Source organism: Rosa chinensis, chromosome 3 (genome assembly GCF_002994745.2).
Source record: "Rosa chinensis cultivar Old Blush chromosome 3, RchiOBHm-V2, whole genome shotgun sequence".
Lineage (NCBI taxonomy): Eukaryota > Viridiplantae > Streptophyta > Magnoliopsida > Rosales > Rosaceae > Rosa > Rosa chinensis.
The window spans coordinates 38,153,452-38,159,559 of NC_037090.1; the positions used below are offsets into that span (position 1 = coordinate 38,153,452).

Genomic DNA, 6,108 nt, shown 5'->3' on the forward strand with positions numbered 1-6,108 from the left:
TAGGGAAATTAATAATCCAATATGGCACACAGAAAAATATCTTTAAATAACCAAAAGATATTAAACCCATTAACCTCAATGATACTTTCCCGTTTTGTATGGAATGCCAACACACAAAACTTGTACCTACAATCTCCCCCTTTGGCATTCCTATACAAAACATAAAGTAGGACAAACTCTCCCCCTCAACAAGTACAGGAGGAGCATCACAAAGCACAACTCTTCATCCATTCATTCCTGAAACATTTCTCACACATTGGTTAAATGCATAAGATAGAATAATGTTATCATAGTCACACATTTCTCACACATCTAATTTCTCCCCCTTTTTGAATAGGAATGACAAAGGTAACTTACGTAGCGGAAGCAATGTAGAAGGAGGATCACAAATAGATGGTGCATAGTAGACAGTAGCCCAAGTCGAATCAATCAGAGAAAGATAGTCCAAGTATTAATACTCTCCCTAAGTGTGATCATGTTATGAAAGATGCAAGAATGAAATGCAAACACACAATGAGTGGGTTTGTATCCAAATGCTAAGAACAGATTTAATTCGCATAGCTTTTTCAACAAGAGCAATACCACTTAACCATAAATAAGGGTGCAACCAAATAAGTTCACACATGCGAATCGATTCCGACAACCACAGGGTAAGAGAGAGGATGATCGAGTATTCTATACCTCTTGGTGTGTAGAGTGAACATATCTCAAGATGGGGTGTGTAGTATTTGTGGAAACCTGAAAAGTAAGGCTCACATACGAAACACAATTAAGCACATAAACTTTATTCCCCCTTATAACATTGTGTGGGCATGATTTTGAATTTTTCTTTTGGCCTTTCACACAAAGTAACATTTTTGCTCAAGAATACTACGACCCATGTAACAAGTATTATGCTAGCAACTCCCAAGTCAGATGACTTTAGGGTACTAGATGTAACAAGGACATCCCAAAGAGCACATCTACTCGAGTCAATAGTTTCACAATCCATCAGGGTGACCAAACCATTCCCGTTTCTTTCCAATCCTCATATCGTTCGTCACGACCGAGAACTGTTTACTTTGGGAATAGCCTGGCCATGCTTCATAAATCATTCTCCCCTCTTTTTTTTTTTTGGTTTTTTTTTTTTTTTGGTAAGGAGCAGCAAAAATAAAGAATAATTTCGAACATGAGAGTTGAGAACAGGCCAACCAACAAATATGACTTACCATTTGGTTGGAGGATGCGACCAGCAAGAAGGCGTCTCAAGGCCCTGAAAGACTGTGACAGACTCAAGGAGGAAGATCGAAATTGGTGTCGTCGATCTTTGGCGTGGAATAGGGTGGACTGGATCTCGGCCTCTGAGGCTGGTAGGCAACGCAATGCTTTTAGCACTCTTCTGGAGGTGAGACCGGTGAAGAGAAGATTGATGTTGGTTCGATTTTGGACGGGTGTTGAAAGCGGCGGAGGGCACTCAGAGTTGAGGTTTTCTGGGCTGTCTTGGCTCGACATACAACGATGATTGATTTCATGCTTCGATCTGCTGGGATGATGGTGATAGGCGGTGCACACCGATTGAAGGCGGTGAACATGGAGGCCATGGCTGATGAGGCAGGATGGGTGCCCATATCAGTTGGGAGGCCCAACTCCAATTGGGTGCCCAAACTGACCCTAAAGCCCATATCACTTCTGAGGCCCAAACTGGCCTATTGGGTGTCCTCAATTTTTGGGCATGTTGCTTGGATCTGGGCTCATTTGTGGACCAGAATCATGGGCTCTTATTCCCTAGGGTTTTGTATTTGGGACCCCGGTGGCTTCATTCAACAATCTACATCTATGTTTGACTTTGTTAGCCTACAGATTATGATGTTTTCTCTTTACATCTTGATAATGGAAGCTTCTGGCGCACCGCAATTGAGCGCATTGGCAAAAGAAGTTTTCACACAAAATTATCTCTTTGTAGGGTAATGTTGTAGTTTGTTAGGCTCCTTGTTTAAGTGAGCTTCAATGTCTTAAATGAATGGTGCATGATTCCCATTTTCTGGGAAATTTGTAAGTGCCGTTATGGCATGCGATTATCAATGAAATCTTCATTTACTCAAAAAAAAAAAAAAATACACACCCCTTGACATAAATTCTCTTATTTTTCCTCTCTTCCTCTTTCTTTATACACAACTGCAATCCCTTTCTTCCTTCCCGATTTATACTATAGCTACTACAACAACCTACTGTCTTCCTATTTTTTTTTCTCTTTCTAATCCAGTGCTATTTTCTGTTTTTTTTTTTATATATTTATTAATGATTGATTACAGAATTTCTTCTTATTCAATATTTTTATTTTCATCGTTTGATCTAAAGTTCTTGCAATGCCCAAGTCCTTGGTGCATGGCTTTTGATTATTAGACATTATTCCAAATGACATGATGAATAAAAAGAGTTTGTTCTTGTACGTCCTGTAATAGAAAGAGTTTTTACGATTTGAGCTGTAGTTGAAGTTTGTTGATAAATAAGACAGCACCATATTCAACTCTTCAAGATAGATACTGTTGCATTGCATAGGGGAAACTAGCAAAAATCTTTTGAATTTCTATTAGATGCTAATACTTTGATATTTAAATTCGCAAAATTCATCTTTGCCAACCATGACCTGTGAATTTTGGCAATGTCAATGGATGTCACAGCGAGCATAACCCTAACTATATATACAATACAATATTATAACCATTGGTACTGCTTATCATCCAGCAAGCCTAATAAAGCATGATTGCCTGTCGGTGTTTTTGTTCCTATTAGTTAGGAAAAGGGCAATTTGGGGATTTAAAATTGTACAAAAAACTAGGATGTGTATTTAACAAATAGGGATGTGTATTAAAAAATAATAATAATAATAAACAGTGTTTTGATCAAAACAATAAATTGTTTAGGTATTGACCAGTAGCTGCAAATCCCTAAACTTCCTCTAGTGTATCCCATTTTGTGGCTGGAGAGCAAAAATTATAAGGTTATTTTCTCCATTTTGGGCAAACTTCGGCAATCAAACTAGTATTTTCAATCCACGAACGTCCTTCCTTGGGGTGTTAAATAAAGATCCTCAAAAACCTCAACCACACCAATTACGTACTAATCATATAGTTTTAACTCAGGTTCTATCTTCTTGAAGCCCCATTTAGATTATCGTTGGAATTGTTTAAAAGAATAATATTGAAAATATTAATATCTCTGTATAAGTTACTTTCAGAACCCTTGCCAAATCCCACAACGAACTAGCATCCGATCAACTTCAGTATTGGATTGTTGGAATTTGATTGTTTGTTTGCGGAATTTATTTCTCCTTCATCTTCTTTTTTGCTAATGTCAGGGTTTTAATTCAAAACATTATATTAATTCCTCAAAGAAATTTATTTTTATTTACACATTAGAAATTAGTAAGTCAAAAGAGATTATGTGGCAGCTGCCACCTCATTTGGGATTCATATTTGGTATAAATTTTTGGAGTCTCTAGTACTACTCTAAAATAAAATAACGGGGCGGAACCCAGCTTTGTTTCTTGTGGTAAAAGTAATGAAATATACTTGATAAATGATACCCAAATCAATGATCTGTTCTGAAGCAGAGCCATACAATTTCATTTGGCCTTATCGTCTCCATTGCTTAAACTCTTGGTACAAAAGGAGCAACTGATTTCAGCTAGCTATGTGAAGGTAAATAACGCAGCAACAGTCACGCTCAGAAGAATACTTTGGAAGATTTTTCAAGCATGATGAGTACCAATGTGGAATCTCCTTACTACCTTAATTTGTCAACTTGCACATCCTCTCTTAAAGGTCTCAGGCAACGGAAGCATTGTATTCATCGCCTCCATCGCTGGTATGAAAGCTCTGCCTAGATTATCTTCCTATGGAGCAACAAAAAGCACCGTTATTCAAATTTCGAAGAATTTGGCATGTGAATGGGCACAGGACAATATTCAAGCATACACTGGAGCACCTGTTTATACCCAATATTAGCATATCGGCTTATCGATCATATCGTGGCCGTTTAATGAATGAAGAGATTGAGATAATTATGGGTAATTTTTAATTACTATTTTGATGATAATTATCTTGATTTGGAAGATAAGTATTCATTAAAAGATTTTATCTCTTTGGTAATGCATGGATAGTATTCGCAACGAGTAAGGAGAGCAGCTTATGAAGTGGGACTTAAAGATGAGTTTTCTTTTGATTAAACAAGCTGCTAGGTTGTTGTGTCAAACTGTCCAAACCAATTAATGTAATCATGCAATAATACTTGTTGAATTGGAGTAGGATTCTATTGCATGACAGTGGTACAATGCTAAAACTAATTGCATGATTAACATTGATAAGTCATACATGCTAGCTGATGACGTGAGACCTTGATTACTTATCATGTGTATTAATTACTTAACATGCATTAGGAGTCCTAATAAGCTTGAAGCAAGCAATTTGAGTTCAAGAGAAAGATCAACTCGGCTTGATTATCAATGACCTCCATATAAAGAAGCATCGACAGAAGACAGAAGACACACATACATCTCCAGCCAAAACTCCATCATGGGTTTCCTTCTATTTTTCTTAGCTCCAGATTAGTTTTATTCTCTTTTCAATTCTTAGTTGTTAGCTCTACTAGTTCGAGTCAATTTCCTTCGTTTTTCTTGTAATCTGGTATCGCTATTTCAATAATTTCCTTTGTTACTTTTTGATAATAGTTGATAGTTTTATTCTTCAAGCCATTTATTATTTTCTTTTTCTGCTCTTTACTTTATCGCTATTTACTTTCCTGCGATTTACTTTATTGCTCTTTACCTTTCTGCACTTAATCTAGAGTTTATTTTCTTGCTCTTTTACTATTGTGTTTATTTCTTGCACTAGGAGTAGTTTTAACGCAATTGTTCGGTTACCAATCACTATTTGCGACTCGTCCATTGAACAACCCAAAAGTCCTTGATCCAAAGGCATCGAACCCTCAACCGAGATTGTTCCTTCCTCGGCTTTCAGTCGCTCGACGAAGTCAGAACACGTGCACTTCATCTACTACATCTACAATTGCACACTTGGCCTTTTGGCCGTGTGCTGGCACGCCCTGCAATCTACTCACCAAGAAGGACATTTGTTCCTTGATCTCTCGGCTTTCTGGCCGAGGTGATTTTCAGAGGCAACAGCACCATGGGCTCAACACCGGGGTTAAACCTGATAATGGGAATATCTCCTCCAAATCCTACAACTTTTTTGAAATTGACCTTGTGTTTTAGTATATTACCAGTATGATTGAGAGCAATTAATAATCTAACATGATAAATTTCATTTTTGCATCAGGATGAGCATTCTGCTGACTTTAGACGCTTAATAAGTCGAACTCTCATCCGTCGCATTGCCGATCGAGCCTAATGAAATTTCGTCCTTGGCGACTTTCCTCTGCCTTCTTGCTGCCTCATATTTCGAGTTGTTAGTAATGATGGAGGGTTTACAGTTAGCGGTTTCTAGTGTACTGAAAACTCAAAATGTAGGTTGCCAAATCAACAACCTGTGTAGTATACTCCCTAGTTTGTTCATAGTTCCACATTTCTTGGTCAATAAGGTTTGTGAAACAGTACAAAGAAAACAAGTTACTCTTCGCAATCAAGTCCTTGTCATTTTGTGTGTACTATATAAAAATAAGTTTTTGAATTGTTTTTGCTTACCTCGCTAGATTGCATTTCCCTAATGTGTAACTGTTCGTTGGTTGGGAAGTGAAGCTCTGATCCATTGGTTACCAAACTAGTCAACTTATGAATGATATTGACAAGTTCGGATTACTCAAAAAAAAAAAATAAAAAATTCAGGATCTAATAATTGTTTTTGGTAAACCAATAGACTTTTAATTAGAGGAATTAAACAATTGAAAGGAAGAGAGATTGTATCAAGTAAAATCTTACTAAAGCAATCTTGGCTTGGAAATATACTGTCTGAAAAATATTCACCGCTCACCCCTTTAGCTTGCGGATGCAATGCCACATAGCAAGTTGTTGCTGCTCCCTATAATCATCGCAGTTATAAACAATCAAATTCGGTAGACGATTGATATAGAGAGAGGTTGAAGCAGCATATTTTTCCTTGGTATTTCAAATCC

The 6,108-nt window shown here is 37.2% G+C and overlaps 1 long non-coding RNA gene across 1 annotated transcript; it reads left to right on the forward strand.

Moving 5' to 3' along the window:
• Positions 1-3,608: 3,608 nt before the first annotated feature.
• LOC121052356 lies at positions 3,609-5,666 on the forward strand. Its single transcript, XR_005808803.1, has 2 exons — positions 3,609-4,048; positions 4,142-5,666. It is a non-coding gene; the product is annotated as an uncharacterized LOC121052356 (long non-coding RNA).
• Positions 5,667-6,108: the final 442 nt, after the last annotated feature.